Genomic DNA, 15,889 nt, shown 5'->3' with positions numbered 1-15,889 from the left:
CTAACTCTGCTGGGAACTCTTTTCAACCATCCAACTGCCTGAGGGAGGCAGCCCCAACTCCAGCCCTACAGGTTGTCTTGACTGTCTCCTTGAACCCATTCCTATAGCTACTCCCAGAGCTCAGGCCTCATCCCTGCCCCCTGCACCCCTACATCCTCACTTGGCTCCCTGCCTTCTGTCTACTTTCCTTTCTGGTCTGCAGACCTTCCTGAAGCACCGGCCCTGCCCAAACCACCTTCCTCTTCCCCTCTCATGTCTAACCCTGCCCTCCACGCACTCCGGACACCACTGAGTCAGTCTCCTTCATGCTGTCACCTGCCCTGCCTTTGCTGTCCCTAGACCACCCTTGTCTACCTTCTCTACCCTCTCTGCTGTCTACCTTTCAGGCCCAGCCTATGAGTCATCACCTCTGTATGGCTGTCCCCAATCTCCAGTAGGTTAACAGCTCTCCTCTCAGGGCTTCCTGGTGCCTTGCACAAACCCCTCTGGCAGCACTCACCGTTCCATCTGCAGTGATCTGCTTTGCACATGGCCCTCTTCCCTGGCTCTATCAAAATGCAGATCAGTGGACATCCATATGGGGAAAAAAAGAACCTTGGTCCATCTCTTATGCCATATATGAAAAATAAACTCAAAACAGATCATAGACCTAAATATAAAATTTAAAACTACACAACTTCTAGGAGAAAATCTTTGCAACTGTGGATTAGGCAAAGATTTCTTGGATAGGACCTAAAAGGGACAAACCATTAAAAACATCAATAAACTAGACTTCATCCAAATAAAAAACGTCTGCTCTTCAAAAGACACTGTTAAGGAAATGAAAGAATAAGACACGGAGAAAATACTTGCAAAATACCTATCTGATAAAGGACTGTTAACCAGAATATATAAAGGACTCTCAAAACTCAGTAACTCAGTAAGAAAATAACCCAATTAAAAAACAGACAAAGCTGGGTGCAGTGGCTCATGCCTGTAATCACAGCACTTTGGGAGGCTGAGGCGGGCAGATCACTTGAGCCCAGGAGTTCAAGAACAGCCTGGCCAACATGGCGAAACCCTATCTCTACTTAAAAAAAAAAACAAAAAAAAAAAACCAGACAAAAGATCTAACAAATACTCCAGCAAAGAAGATATGTAGATGACTGACAATCACATGAAAAGATGGTCAATATCATTAGTCATTACAGTATGAAAACTGAAACCACAATTACACGCTACTATACACCTATTACAGTGGCGCATATGAAAACTGACAATGCCAAATGAAGGTGAGTACACAGAACAATGGAAACCTCATACACTGCTGGCAAATGGTAACCACTGTTGAAAACAGTTTGGCATATGGTATGGTTTGGCTCTGTGTCCCCACCCAGATCTCACCTTGAATTGTAATAATCCCCATGTGTCAAGAGCAGGACTAGGTGGGATGACTGAATCATTGGGGTGGTTTTCCTCATGCTGTTCTTGTGATAGCGAGTGAGTTCTTAAGAGATCTGATGGTTTTATAAGGGGTTTCCCCTTTGCTTGGCACTTCTCCTTGCTGCTGCCATGTGAAGAAGGACATGTTTGCTTCCCCTTCTGCCATTATTTTAAGTTTCCTGAGGCCTCCCTAGTCCTGTGGAACTGTGAGTCAATTAAACCTCTTTCCTTTAAAAATTACCCAGTCTCGGGTATGTCGTTATTAGCAGTCTGAGAATGGACTAATGCAGCATATAATTATCCCATGACAATGACCCTACTCCTAGATATTTCAGCCATGAAATGGAGACATATATGTCCATGCAAAGACTCGTATGTGAATGTTTATGGCAGCTTATTCATAACTGCCCAAACTCAGAAACAACTAAAATGTAAACAGATAAACAAATTGTAGTACATCCATACAACAGAATATGACTCAGCAATATATAGGAACTACTAAAAGACATTACCACATACCTGAATTTCAAAAGCATTACATCAAGTGAAAGAAGTCAGCCTCAGAAGGTTATATGGTGCATGATTCTATTTGTATAACATTCTGGCATAGGCAAAACTATAAAGACAGAAATCAGATTAAGTGAATTCCCGGGGCTGGGTTGGAGAGAAAAGACTGGCTACAAAGAAACACAAGGCATATTTTGGAGTGATGGGAATATTCTATTAGGTTGGCACCAAAGGAATATGATGTGGTGGTGGTCAAATGTCTTTATAAAGGCTGTCAAAATTCATGTAACTGTACACATCTAAAAGGGTGAATTTTGGCCAGCTGGGGTGGTTCATGCCTATAATCCCAGTACTTTGAGAGGCCAAGGCAGGAGGGTCACTTGAGCCCAGGAGTTCAAGACCAGCCTGGAAAACATAGTGAGACCTGTGTCTCAATTTAAAAAAAAAAAAAAGGGGGGTAAATTTTACCATACGTAAGTTTTATCTCCATAAACAGGAAAAAAAATGAAGGTTGTGACCTATTGGCAAGTCACGACATCAATACAGTTAAGTGGGTTGTGACCAATTATATATTGTTGTGAACCTTTTGTTTCAGTTGTGTGTCCATGAACTGGATCACAGTATCTTCATACTGTGGGTGACAAAACAATTTTTTTTGGGAACCACTGCCTAGTTTGTGGGCTGAGAGCAACTGCATGTCTCACGTCTGCATAGTCACCGCCTCGCACTCGGGGGAGGGGTTGTGTGATACTGTGATATAATAAGCAATATACATTTTAGATTTGTCCCCAGCTGTTGGCCAGGGTTAAAAACATTGTAATTTCCCTAGTGATAATAGCTATAGGAACTTCTTCTATTTTAATAATTGATTTTGTCCCAGTAGGTGGAGGTTGCAGTGAGCCAAGATCGTGCCACTGCATTCTGGTTTGGGTGACAGAGCCAGGCCTTATTCCAAAGCCCGCCCACCCCCCAATTAATTATAGTTGTTATGTTGTCCTAATCCAAATCTCAATAGTATTTTTCAAAAAAGATTTGAATAATTAAAATTTTAATCTGGAAGCACTGATGACTGATAACCTGAAAGAATATTTGAATAAGACATCTTAGCACAATGTATTAAAACCAGATTATAAAGCAATGACATTTCACTCTATGGTTTTAAAACAATGAGAAGAGAAGGAATTTGGTAACAAATGTGAAGAGACACAACTAGCAATGTTTAAAAATAAACATATTGATAAATATATTGATCTTTACAACTCTGGGACCCAGGCAGGACTGATCACATTGTCTTTATTTCAAAGACAACCTAAAGCAGACCCAAAGAGTGTGAATCCCTTGCCCAGGGCTTCATGTGCATTCTTGATCTCAGAGTCATGGCGTCTGGGAAGTTCTGGTTTGGACACCCTTCAGAGAACCAGTCCTTTAGAGGTCTTCGGCAGGAAGCTCAACCCAGCCACAGAGGGCCTAGCCAACAGCCTGTATACTCATGGCGACCTGGAGTAGGCAAAGGCTCTTTTCTGTACAGTTTCCTTTTTTCCTACATTACTGTCCACTTCCATAATCAGCATTACTTCCATAGTGAAATGACTTACCATGCAATCCTGTCGGTGGGGACTAGCTGTTGTAACAATAAACGTACCGAGTAATGAAAATTGTCCATCTATCATCTATTAATCAATCACTTATCCATCATTTCCTAGCTGTGCTCACTCATAAAGCTTAGAAATGACACCCAGTAGCAATAAACACACCTAGCCCTGGATCTTTGTTTCCGAATGTCATCATCTCTTCTAAAAGAAACCAGGGCTTCCTGGAGAAACTGATGATTCCTGGACTTTTACAGGAAAAGTTCAAGGTGACTTCATATAGACCAATGAATTAAAAAAACAAAAACAAAACGAACAACAACAACAAAAAAAACAAACAAGAGTCCAGGCTGGGTGCGGTAGCTCATGCCTGTAATCTCAGCACTTTGGGAGGCCGAGGCAGGCGGATCACCTGACGTCAGGAGTTGGAAGACCAGCCTGGCTAACATGGCAAAACCCCATCTCTACTAAAAATACAAAAAAAAAAGCTGAGCAGGGTGACCCGTGCCTGTTATCCCAGCTACTTGGGAGACTGAGGCAGGAGAATCACTTGAACCTGGGATGTGGAGGTTGCAGTGAGCCAAGATCGCACCACTGCACTCCAGCCTGGGCAACAGAGTGAGACTCTGTCTCAAAAACAAACAAAAAACAGGAGTCCATAATGTTATTCCCCAAAGAGAGGGTGAGAAGAAGGGAGTGAGAAAGATAGAGACAGGGAAAATTTATTCTATAAAAAAGAATACTAGCTAATAAACACAGAAGGAATGGTAGAATTAGAAAATTACCAATTTGCAACCCTCAGTGTTGCTATTCAAGCAAGGATCATCCGAGGATGTGGTGTGAAAGGTTATCAGGAACACATAATTATAACAGACTCAGAGAATCACTTCACAGATTACTTATTAATTGTAAGAGAGAAAAATGTACCCTTACGATAAGAGAGATCAGGTTGCCATGATCTTACCTAATAATCAAATGTAGCATTCATGGATAGTAAGACCCTGACATCATATCCTCCTGACATGCAGTAAGTACACATATTGCCAAAAACTCAAATCTAACCCGAATCTAATAATTGATAAACCAATCAAACATATTTAAATAGGTGGAGAAGCTCTATTTATTTATTTACTTATTTGAGATACAGTCACATTCTGTTGCCCAGGCTGGAATGCAGTGGCACAATCTCGGCTCACTGCAACCTCCATCTCCTGGGTACAAGCATCTCCTGCTTCAGCCTCCCGAGTAGCTGGGAGTATAGGCACTCACCACCATGTCCGGCTAATTTTTGTATTTTTAGTTGAGATGGGGTTTCACCATGTTGGCCAGGCTGGTCTCAAACTCCTGACCTCAAGTGATCCGCCCGTCTTGGCCTCCCAAAATGTTGGTATTACAGACATAAGCCACCATGCCAAGGGGCTCTATTTAGATTAAATGAGTTGATAAAAGAGATATAATAAAATGCAATATGTACATCTTGACTGGATCTGATTTTAAAAACCAGAAACTATATAAAGTATTTTTGGGCAATTATAATTTTTTTTCTTTTTTGAGACAGGGTCTTACTCTGTCGCCCAGGCTGGAGTGCAGTGGCGCAATCATGGTTCATTGCAGCCTTGACATCCCCAGGCTCAGGTGATCTTCCCAAGTAGCTGGGACTACAGGTGCATGCTACCACATCCTGCTAAATTTTGTAGTTTTTGTAGAGATGGGGTTTCACTACGTTGCCCAGGCTGGCCTTGAACTCCTGGGCTCAAGCAATCTGTCCGCCTTGGCCTCCCAAAGTGCTGGGGTTACAGGAATGACCCACTGCACCTGGCAGAAAATTTTTAATAACTATTACATTGGGTAATACTGACTTCTTGCTTATTACGCATAATGTATTATGGTTATGTAGTAGAATGTCCTTATCAGGGGATACATGTTGAAGAATTTAGGGGTCAAACGTCAATCAACATGTCTGTAACTTACTTTTAAACAATTTGGCCAAAAAAGTGTGTGTTTGTGTAAAAGCACAATTGGCAAATTGTGAATTGGCGTATCTAGGTTAAGGGTTGTACTTTAAGCTTTAATGTAAGCTTGAAAATTTTAAAAATATTTGTACTTTAAAAGAAGGGAGAAGAACACTTCCTTTATAGGGCCAATAGATGTAAAGTTACAGTCACAGTGCCAGACCCCAATAAATAGCCAAACTTAGTAAGTTACAGATTAACTACTACTACTTAGAAGTGTGAAAAGTTCATAATTTTCCTTCCCGAGTGTTGCTGAATTTTGAAGGGTGAGGATGCCAACCAGGGCTAAGTGGTGGAGGAGCTAGAATCTAAGCCTGGGTGGGCAGTCTGGATAGACTCACCACCCACAGAAACCACACCACTAGGCCTTTTTTTTTTTTGAGACAGAGTTTCACTCTGTCACCCAGGCTGGAGTTCAGTGGCATGATCTCGGCTCACTGTGACCTCCACCTCCCAGGTTCAAGTGATTCTTCTGCCTCAGCCTCCTGAATAGCTGGGATTACAGAAGCATGCCACACGGCTGGCTAATTTTTGTATTTTTAGTAGAGACAGGGTTTCACCATGTTGGCCAGGCTAGTCTCAAACTCCTGAGCTCAAGTGATCCACCCACCTCGGCCTCCCAAAGTGCTGGGATTACAGGCGTGAGCCACTGTGCCCGGCCAGGCCTGCCTATCTTCTGTGCTGTGATTCTGCCTGGGAGAAGATGGCTGTTCAGGCCTTGTTTTTCCTGCTTCGTCATGAACCCAGAATCTCTGTACCCCGGCAGGAAAGAAACTCCTGTCATGACTCACTGTGAATGTTGACAAAGTCCACTCCTGGGCCTCAGAAATGTCAAGGATGGGCAGAAAGAACTGGAGAGAGGCCAGGCACAGTGGCTCATGCCTGTAATCCCAGCACTTGGAAGGCCCAAGTGGGAGGATCGTTTGAGTTCAGGAGTTTGAGAGACGACCCTGGACACCATAATGAGACCTCGTTTCTATAGAGAAAAAAAAAGATTGCTTGAGCCTGGGAGGTCAGGCTGCAGTGAGCCGAGATCACGCCAGTGCACTCCAGCTTGGGCAATAGAGCAAGACCCTGTCTCAAAAGAAAAAAAGAAAAAGAAAAAAAAGAACTGGAGAGGCTGTGTGGGGTAGGCGCAGACCATGCATAGTATTCGGCATTACCTGGGTTTGTATTTGAATCATCCCCTGCCCCTTACTAGCTGTGCAGCCCTAGGCACGTTCCTGGGCAGATGATGATCCTAACAATAACAAACACTACAACAGTAAGAATAATGGCTAACATTTATTGAGCAGTTATTACTGTGCTAGGTACTTTATACATGTTAATCTCTTTCAATCTCACAGATGAAGTAGATACTATTACATACCTACTTTACAGACCAACCAAACCAGGCCCTCATCAACTTCAGCAATTTGGCATCTGCCATCCCCTCTGCCTGGATCTTGAAGACAAATCCCATGCATCGGCCAGGTCTCTCAGCTGGAATTCATTTCTTCTCTGCATCTCCGGAGAATTTTATTCTAACCCCTTACCACCGCCAACTTTACTTAAGTAAATGGATGCCTGGCTCCCCTGCTGGGGCTGGGGGTGCCCCTTTCTATATCCACAGAAGCATGTAGAATAGGGAAAGAGGAAGAAATTTCTCTCCTGTTTAGTCAGATCCATTTTCCCCACCTGGATTTTTAAAACTTTCTAATTTTGAAATGCTCTCTTGAATTTTCAATCTGAAATCTAAAGGCATGTGACAAGGCCGAGGTGATTACTTGGGAGTAAATGCAAGGAGAGTTTCCACTACGTAAGGGAATGGATAGCATGTGGCTGGGTAAATTTCAAGAAAGACAATGCTCAGAGTGACTACTGTGTCTTCCAGTAAGTCGGAGACTTCCCCACCTTACCCCACCGGGGAAAGGACTCTTTGCCTTGAAGCCCCCAGGACGACTACCCTTTCTTCACCTCCCCTTCCTGACCACCCCACATCAGACAGCTGCATCTATAATTCTGTCTTGCCCAGTCCATATCTCTAAGAAGCCCGTAGGCTGCTCTATTACCATCATAACCCATAGGTAGGGAGAGAAAAGGTGCTTCTAGACACAGGGACCCCAGAATGAGTTGCGCAAAAGGCAGGAGCAGAGAGAGGTGGGCTGGAAGAAGGACACCACAGAATCTGGCATGGCAAGGTATTCTTTCACCTGGCATAGACCTCCAACCACCACTACCATCCCCTAACCTCTTCCAGAACTTTCCTTCACCTTTTCAGCTCACTCTCACGCTTCAACTTGTGCTTTTCCTCAGGCACCAGCACCCCATTTCAAACTGCTCTCTTCGACCATCCTGGCTAACCCGGTGAAACCCCGTCTCTACTAAAAAAACACAAAAAACTAGCCGGCCGAGGTGGCGGGCGCCTGCAGTCCCAGCTACTCGGGAGGCTGAGGCAGGAGAATGGCGTGAACCCGGGGAGGCGGAGCTTGCAGTGAGCTGAGATCCGGCCACTGCACCCCAGCCTGGGCGACAGAGCGAGACTCCGTCTCAAAAAAAAAAAAAAACAAAAACTGCTCTCTTCCTACCGTCTCCACCAAACAGTAAGTTATAAACACTTTTCAAATCCATCTCATTTCATCCTCACAGTACCATAGGAGGGCTGCCTTACAGGCTGCCATTCGGAAGGGTTGGGGGGACTGGTCTTGCCAGAAAATTTGCGAAGGTCAGGGCATCAAAACTTTTCTTTCTTTCCTGCCTGCCATGCCAAGCTAAACCCCTGCCTCCCCGAGTGCAGGGAAAAAAGCAACGTATTTGAAGTAAGGAGTCCTGACTGGTTTTAGGCAAGTCCCTTCGCTTTTCTGAGCCTCACATTCCTCACCCGTCAACCGCTATGGTGACGCCTCTACTTTCCAGGGCGTAAGAGGTCAAGGAGATCACGGGTGTGCCGCACTGAGCTCGGGGATGGACTCTTTATTTCCAGTCAGTAAAGGGAGGTGTATGCATCACAGGCTTTTGCCCACGCCGCCACAGCGCTGCCGGCCCAGGGCTCTCCAGACCGGGGCGAGTTCCCTGTCATCGGTGTCTCCGCCCTTCCTTCCCCAGTCCCACCCAGGCTGGCCTCATTGGCTTTTTCCGCACCCACTCCCCAGTCCTAGTGCCCCGACTCCGACCTGACAAGTGCCCCACCCCGACCCAGATGCCCCGCCCCTCCCTGCCCCACCCACCAAGGACTCCTCCCACAGTCCGGACCCTCATTATCCGGGCTTTTCCGACTATCACCATCCGCCCTAGCTCCTCCCACCAGTCCCACCCCTCTAAGAACTCTGCCCCCTTCGGCTCACCTCGCGCCGAAACGCGCCCCCTCCCCCGCATCCACAGGCGCTGCCATCCCCATTTCACAGATGGGAATGGCGAGGCTGGGATAGATTAGTCTCATGGTAAGACAGGTGCCCAGTGGGCCCACGTACCCTCGTCGGTAGTCCCCGAGCCCTGCGACCCCGGCCGCACCGCACCCACCTCCTGCCCTCGCTCTGCAGCCTCCCCTCCGCGAGCGGCCAGCTCAGCTTTGCGAGGAGGGCGGAGGGTCGGAGCCCAGCCCAGGGGCGTGGCAGTCCGGAGTCCGCGCGCTGCCTTCCGGGACTGGTAGTTCTCTCTGGGCTCCTCGCAGCTCATTGCGTCGAGAGCGAACTCCATCTCCCAGGAGACATTGCTGCGAGTTGCTCTGCGCCCCGCCTCGTCCCCGCCAGTGTCCGGCTGGCTGGCCTTAAAGGGGACGCGGTCAGAGTGGCAGCTCGCGGGGTGGCCCTCGCTCCGGCTCCGCCCAATTTACAGCACCTCGCCCCTCCCCACGCTTCGTCTCGCAGCCCCGGGGCCGCGCCGCACAGTCGGGCTCCCTGGATGCATAGAGGCTTGTGCCAGGCGGGGTGGGAAGACTGGATTTTGCAGTGGAAGCAGCATCTCTTCCGTCTGGGACCTGGCTGAGGGCGTCCCCACCCTGGGGGGAGCAGAGGACCAGCCCTGACCTAGCCGGGCCCAGCCCTGTCCTGCCCGGCCTGAGCGCCCCGCCCAGCAGCCGGCTCTGTGGCAGGGCCCACCAGGGTCCGGGAGGTAAGGGGGTTGGGGGCGTGTGTCTGGCTTTGGGGGGCGGTGTCTGCACCCAGGCGTTTCGAGAACCCTGGACTTGCGAGCCCAGGGCTGGGATTCGGGAGATGTGGGTGCATCCTGGGCCTCACTGTGTGACCTTGGGCGAGCAGCTACTCCTCTCTGGGCATTAACCCCCTCCTTCTCCTATTGTATGTCGAAGTGATCCTGCTCCCTCCCCTTTCAGGTAAGAGGACATTCGCACCCAGGACCCAGTCCATTCGCTCGCTGGCTTTTCGTGGGGCCCTCCAGCTCAAGCGTGAGCTGGGCGCGGGTGCACTGGAGGGAGGCAGGTGGCCGAGCTGGGGCACAAACTAGGGGGCCCGAGGCCACCATTGTTTGGAATGGGTTTTTCCTATTCTCAGTATGCTGGGCCCTGGGATACCCTCCCCCAGCCCCGCTTATGGCCCTGGCCCTTGCAAACCGGAGACCCTGATGTGTCAGCTTGGTGCACTTCCTTCCAGAAAGCTTGGGGTGGAGTGCGGCCCTCACAGGTTTGTGAGGGGTGGCCCCGCAGGTATAGGTGTGTGTGGTGGGTTCCTGAGGAGGAATAGCTGTTCCTGCTTTCTTCCCTTGTCTCTCCTCCTTATCCTTTAAGCTAGAGCAGTTGCTTTTTACCAGTGAAACCCTTTTTTCTTTTTTTCCAGGAGACAGTTTGGTGGCCCAGACATGGGCCTCCCAGAGTAGGGTGAAGCACTTCTTCCCAGGGTTGCCTTGGGTAGAAGTTCAGTTAAAAAATACCTAGAGAGATGCTGCCATTCAGACACCTGAGGGACCGGAGATGGAGGGCACCACCTAGTGTCGGGAGGGGCAGCCTGGTACCCCCAGGCAGCTCTGGCTCCCAGGGGAGTCAAAGGAGGGAGGCTGGCTGCGAGGGTCAGACAGGGGAGGAAATGAGCGCCTCAGCTCTTAGGTGCTGAGCAGGGGCTGGGAGGGGCTGCTCTGACCTGGAGCAGGGAGAGGTTGAGTAACACCATGAAGCCTTCTTTTCAGGTCCTAGGAGATACCATGAGCTTTTGTTTGACCTGAAGGCTAACCAGGAACAGATTTTTTTTTTTTTTTTGTTTTGGTTTTTTATTTTGTGCTTTTGCTTTGGTGGTTTGAATGATTTCTAGAATGGCTAAAGCCTCAGTCCAGTCCAGTGACCTCTGTAGGGGCTTTCTTGGCTGATGTTTAAGATTTTCAGGGTTTTTGATATGCAAGACCAGGCCTGGGCAAAGGAGGGGGCGGTGACTGGACCAAAGTTTAGGCCAGTTTCTGGAAGGTACTTTTCTGGTCACATCCTTGGTTTTCTCTCATCTTGCTGTCACATGTCTCACATGAGTTGCTTGATGCACCTTCACTGACACCTCAGTCCTTGGTTCTGTACTGGGCACTGGGCTCAGAGACAGGGATTGGACCTCTGCCAAGGGAGGTCCCAGCGTGGTGGGAGACAGAGACGTGGACTCCAGTTACACTGCAGAGGGATGAGGATAGCTAAGAGGGCCTTGGAGGCCAGAACTTTAGACACTTGAATTGTGGAGGGAAAAAGAAAGGCTTCCCAGAGGAGAGGGCATGTGACCTGGGCATTGAAGGGTGAGTCAGAATTTTTCAGGAGAGAAGAGGGAGAGGCCCTTTTTTAGTAGAGAGGACATTGTGCAAAGTAGCAGTCAGGAAAAAGCCCCCTGCCCCAATGTCTGCAGAGTCTCCACTGAACAATGTCGCTTGAGTTCATCTCCATCCCTGCCCCACATTAGCTGAGTGTCACAGAAAGGGCTTGCATGTCCGGCTTAGGAGTTTGGATCTTATTCTGGGTCCAAGGGGCTGGAGAGTGTTGAGAGTTCTGAGCAGGGGCATGGGCGGAATGGCGCTTACCGTGTAATAAACTCCATCTGACGATGCTGCAGAGTGGGTTGGAGAGACCGAGGAGGGATGATGAAGCCTGAGCGGGGGCCCAGGGCGTGGCAGTGGGGCTGAGCATTGGCATTGGAGTTGTGTACACACACACTGGGTGCTTTGGGGTGATGGAGATAAGTCAGGCTTCACTATGCAGGAGCAGAGATCAGTCAACAATCAGCAGAGACGCTGAGGGTCATCTGAGAGGAACAGTGAAGGGATCTGGGCCTTTTGGCGGAGGGATTGGGATTTTCCTGAGTGCTTACTGCGTGCTGTGGAGTGTGCTGGTGTTGCTGGGACCCCCCTCAGGCTGTCATGCCGGTAGGGCGAGGGGTATGAGGCAAGGGCTTGGGAGGAGCAGCAGCGCTGGCTGGGAAAGGCTAAGGCGTAGGCAGGTAGTCACCTTCTATTTGGGCATTCCGAGGATCAGAGGTGAAAGAACACCTGCCTCCATGATAGCTGGGCTAGACTCGAAGCCTGGACTCGTTCTCCAGGACACATGCCTCTGTTGGAGGTTGGATTGAGGGAGGGAATTGGGAGATGGGTTAGGAGGCCACTGCACTAGTCCAGGAGAGAAGTCAAGGGGACTGATCCTGCATGGGGCTGGGAACACCGAGGCGGCAGCGAGGGCTAATGGAGGAAGTGCCTTGGAGAATCAGCGGGATCAGCAGTGCGTGTCTCTTTGTCTCCTTTCCCTAACAGTGTCTGTGTCTCCCGTCAGTGCCAGGTGGCCCAAAAATAGACTCATGACTGCCCGGCCCTCATCTTTTTTATACTTTGTCTTAACCCTGTGAATGGCAGGCTTGGACTAGTCCCCATTTTCCAGATGAGAAGGTTAAGAAGCCGGGCAGGGACTCGCCCAAGGTCACCTGATGACTTTGAAGCAGAAAACCTGTGTCTTATGCTTTTAATGCAGGCTCTCCTGGGGGAGGATACGGCTGCTGTTTGCTGCTGTGGTTGGTGCTGGGCAGCTGTCTTTTGAGTCAGAGCCAGCATGGACAGGCCATCTCCCCACCCGGGGCTTAGCAGGCTAATCCAGCCCTCCTGAGGGAGGCAGAGTGCAGATTCTAATCCTGCCTTGCCAAGGCCATGTTCCTTTACCTCTCTGAGCCTCACTTTCCCCATTCCTGCCAGTGGGATAGCTGGCCTTGTCCTGCCTTCCCTGGCCTAATGGGGCCAGGTGAGGTGCAAGCCTCCAAAACCCTTTTGTGTGACTGCATCCAAGATATTGAGTGGGTTTGCTGGTGACCATGGTGACAGCCGTCCTCAGACTGCCTGCGTGGGCGTTGGGGCAGGTGGGCAGGGCTTGCTTGCTGTGACCAGGCCACAGACTGAGCAGAGGCTGCTGGCTGGCCTTGGAGACCAGAGCTCTCATGGAGCAGCTCTATTTGAACTGTCAGCTGCCAGCCTTATGTGGTATTAGGTAGAGCAACATGAAATTGCCAACATTTGATCATTCAGTTTCGTGTGGTTCAGTCTAATATCATTTGTCCCCATTTTACAGAAAAGAGGCTCATGGATATGATTACTGAGGGTCACACAGTGAGTCAGGGCTAGAATGTAGGACTCCTCATTCCTAGTCTGATACTCTTTCCACTCTTTGTGGTACTCTTTCTGCTACCACAGTCTTCCCTGTCCCCAGAACTCCATTTCTGCTTGCCCCTGTGCCCTCTTGCTTCACACATGATGCCAGTGCCTCATGGATTCGGGTTTCTTCTTGGCTGCCTGAGTGCCAGGATTTCTTGGCATCCTGGGTTGAAAGCATATGAAATCCAGTAGCCATCCCAGGGGTCTGGGAGGATGGACTGTGTGTGTGAGGGAGGTCGGCCACAGCAACTGCCTTATCATAGGCACTGTCTAGAAAGGGGACCAGGACTGATGGGAGAGTTAAAAAAATTTTCTTTCTTTTTTTTTTTTTTGAAACAGGAACTCACTTTCTCATCCAGGCTGGAGTGCAGTGGCGTGATCTCAGCTCACTGCAACCTTTGCCTCCCAAGCTCAAGTGATCTTCCTATCTCAGCCCCAACTAGCTGGGACTGCAGGTGTGAGACACTGTGCCTGGCTAATTGATGTAATTTTTTTTTTTTTTTTTTGGGTAGAGACGGGGTTTTGCCACGTTGCCCAGGCTGGTCTCAACCTCCTGAGCTCAAGCCATCCGCCCACCTCGGCCTCCCAGAGTGCTAAGATTACAGGCATGAGCCACTGTGCCCAGCTGGGAGACCAGTTTTTAAAGACACTTTATAGGCCTTTTGAGATTATGCCTTGCAGGGGCACCCTTACAAACATTTCTGCCTCCCGCATCAGACTGGAAGTTCCTTCAAGGCAAGGACTTTGCTTCTAAAGCAGCAGGAGTTGACATTTTCTGAGAACTTCCTTGTGCCCAGCTCAGAGAGCCTAAGTAACCTTTATGGGAACCAGAATGTATCCCAGGTGAGCCGCATTCAAAGAGTCAAAACAAAACAACAGAATTGAACACATCATTTCCCTCATTTCCTCATTCAGGAAGCTTAGGATGGACCCTGAACTTTTTCTTTTTCTTTTTCTTTTTTTTTTGAGACAGGGTCTCACTCTGTCACTTAGGCTGGTGTGCAGTGGCACGATCTTGCCTTACTTCAGCTTTGACCTCCTGGGCTCGCCACCACCCCTGGCTGGTGTTGAACTCCTGGGCTCAAGTGATCTGCCTGCCTTGGCCTCCCAAAGTGCTGGGACTACAGGCATGAGCCACCGCGCCCGGCTGCATCTGAACTTGTAGCAGGTGCCCAGGTGCTTCTGAGGCATCCAGGCCAGGATTTGGGAACCACTGATCCCTGCCATGGCTACAACCTCTAACCAACAGTGAACTCTTCAGAGGCACACACTCTTGGCATGAGAGATGCTAGCCACAGACTAATAAGCCCTGGTCCTTTCCTGGTAGAGCTCACAGCCTGGTGAGAGAGACAGATATTTAAACAAATGGGCCCTTTGCATCGTAACACGTGCAGCAATGGAGGTTAGGTCACAGCTGAGAACTAGAACAGAGCAGGGAGCTCACTGGGCCTAGTACATAGTTGGGGTTCCAGAATATCTGTGATTCTGAATAAAACTTTCCAGTTTATTATCCAGGAAATTTAAGGCTTGTCCACGCTCTAGCTCCAGTTCTCAGGCATAAGAGTAGTTTTTACTGAGCCCATAAGTTTAAACACCTACTATATGCTGAGTCTAATATCAGGTCCTGCCTAGATTGGGGTTATACATCGAAGTAAAGAAATGGTTCTGCACCTGAGGACAGGTGCTTTAGCTAGGCTTTGAAGGAAAAGACGCTTGCTTGGTTGTGTGACAGCATGGTGGTTGTGGGGGGCCCAGGAGATAAGGACGTGTCAGGCAGAAGGCACAGCACACACATGAAGTGGAGTCTAGCCGAGGGGTAGGGCACTGGGGAGGGAGCAGGGAGTTGAGGCAGAAAGGAGGAGTGCCAGGGATTCTGGGACCTCTGTCGGTTCTTCCTTAGGGCCTCTTGCCCTTTCTCCACAGAGGTGTGATTTTTTGTGTCCGCCCCATCTCATCTCCCCGGTGGGCATGACTTGGCTGAGACTCTGGACAGCAGCTTCTAGATCCCGCTCCTACTTGCCCTGAGAATGGACAGGGTCACCAGGGAGGCCTGGGGAGAGAGGAGCAAAGGGGTAAGGATGGGGAGGGGGCTCAGGTAGACTTTGTGCGATTAAAGGTGCTTAGCAACCATATCTTCAAGTCCCTGGGGTTAATTTATTTTGAGACAGGGCCTCTGTTGCTTAGGCTGGAGTGCAGTGGGATGATCGCCACTTGCTGCGGCCTTGAACTCCCAGGCCGAAGTGAGCCTCCCACTTCAGCCTTCAGAGTCGCTGGGATTACAGGTGTGCGTCACCTCTCCTGGGTAGTTTGTATTTTTTGTAGAGACGGGCCTCGCTGTTGCTTAGGCTGGTCTTGAACTCTTGGGCTCAAGGGATTCTGCTGCCTGGGCCTCCCACAGTGCTGGGATGACAGGTGTGAGCCATCACACAGGCCCCTGGCGTTTATTATGTGCCAAGTGTTGTGCTTTACTTCATCAGGATAGCTTGCTAGTGAAATGACGTCCTTGCCCCATTTCACAGATGAGAAACCTGAGGCCCAGAAAGTTTGAGTTGCTTGCCCTAAGTCTCAGCACTCGGGGACTGCACCGGGAACTCTTGAGCCCCGCCGTTGTCGGGCTGTGACCTTGCTCCCTGTCCTCCGCAGCGCGGGCGCCATGGACAAGATCTTGGAGGCGGTGGTGACGTCGTCATACCCGGTCAGCGTGAAGCAGGGGCTGGTTCGGCGCGTGCTGGAGGCGGCGCGGCAGCCTCTGGAGCGTGAGCAGTGCCTGGCGCT

The 15,889-nt window shown here is 49.4% G+C and overlaps 3 protein-coding genes across 5 annotated transcripts in view; 1 reads left to right on the top strand and 2 right to left on the bottom strand.

The window, feature by feature from the left end:
- The window catches only part of LOC105509618 (BTB/POZ domain-containing protein KCTD21), a 20,267-nt gene extending 11,188 nt beyond the window's left edge, over window positions 1-9,079 (bottom strand). The window contains exon 1 of the mRNA XM_011938912.1: window positions 9,029-9,079. The gene's annotated coding sequence lies outside the window, so the exon portion shown is untranslated. The remainder of the gene's footprint in view (window positions 1-9,028) is intronic.
- KCTD21 (potassium channel tetramerization domain containing 21) overlaps window positions 1-9,277 on the bottom strand; it is a 13,233-nt gene extending 3,956 nt beyond the window's left edge. The window contains exons 1-2 of one of the 3 annotated variants that reach the window (XM_011938915.1): window positions 9,029-9,071; window positions 6,904-7,036 (exon numbers count right to left, since the gene is read on the bottom strand). The gene's annotated coding sequence lies outside the window, so the exon portion shown is untranslated. Of the gene's footprint in view, window positions 1-6,903; window positions 7,037-8,979 lie in introns of all 3 variants that reach the window. The other 2 variants (XM_011938914.1, XM_011938913.1) reach the window with 2 other exon arrangements.
- The window catches only part of USP35 (ubiquitin specific peptidase 35), a 23,931-nt gene continuing 17,273 nt past the window's right edge, over window positions 9,232-15,889 (top strand). The window contains exon 1 of the mRNA XM_011938916.1: window positions 9,232-9,619. The gene's annotated coding sequence lies outside the window, so the exon portion shown is untranslated. The remainder of the gene's footprint in view (window positions 9,620-15,889) is intronic.

The sequence above is a fragment of the Colobus angolensis genome, unplaced genomic scaffold (genome assembly GCF_000951035.1).
Source record: "Colobus angolensis palliatus isolate OR3802 unplaced genomic scaffold, Cang.pa_1.0 Scaffold179, whole genome shotgun sequence".
Classification (NCBI taxonomy): domain Eukaryota; kingdom Metazoa; phylum Chordata; class Mammalia; order Primates; family Cercopithecidae; genus Colobus; species Colobus angolensis.
This window is presented reverse-complemented; position numbering and strand designations above follow the sequence as displayed.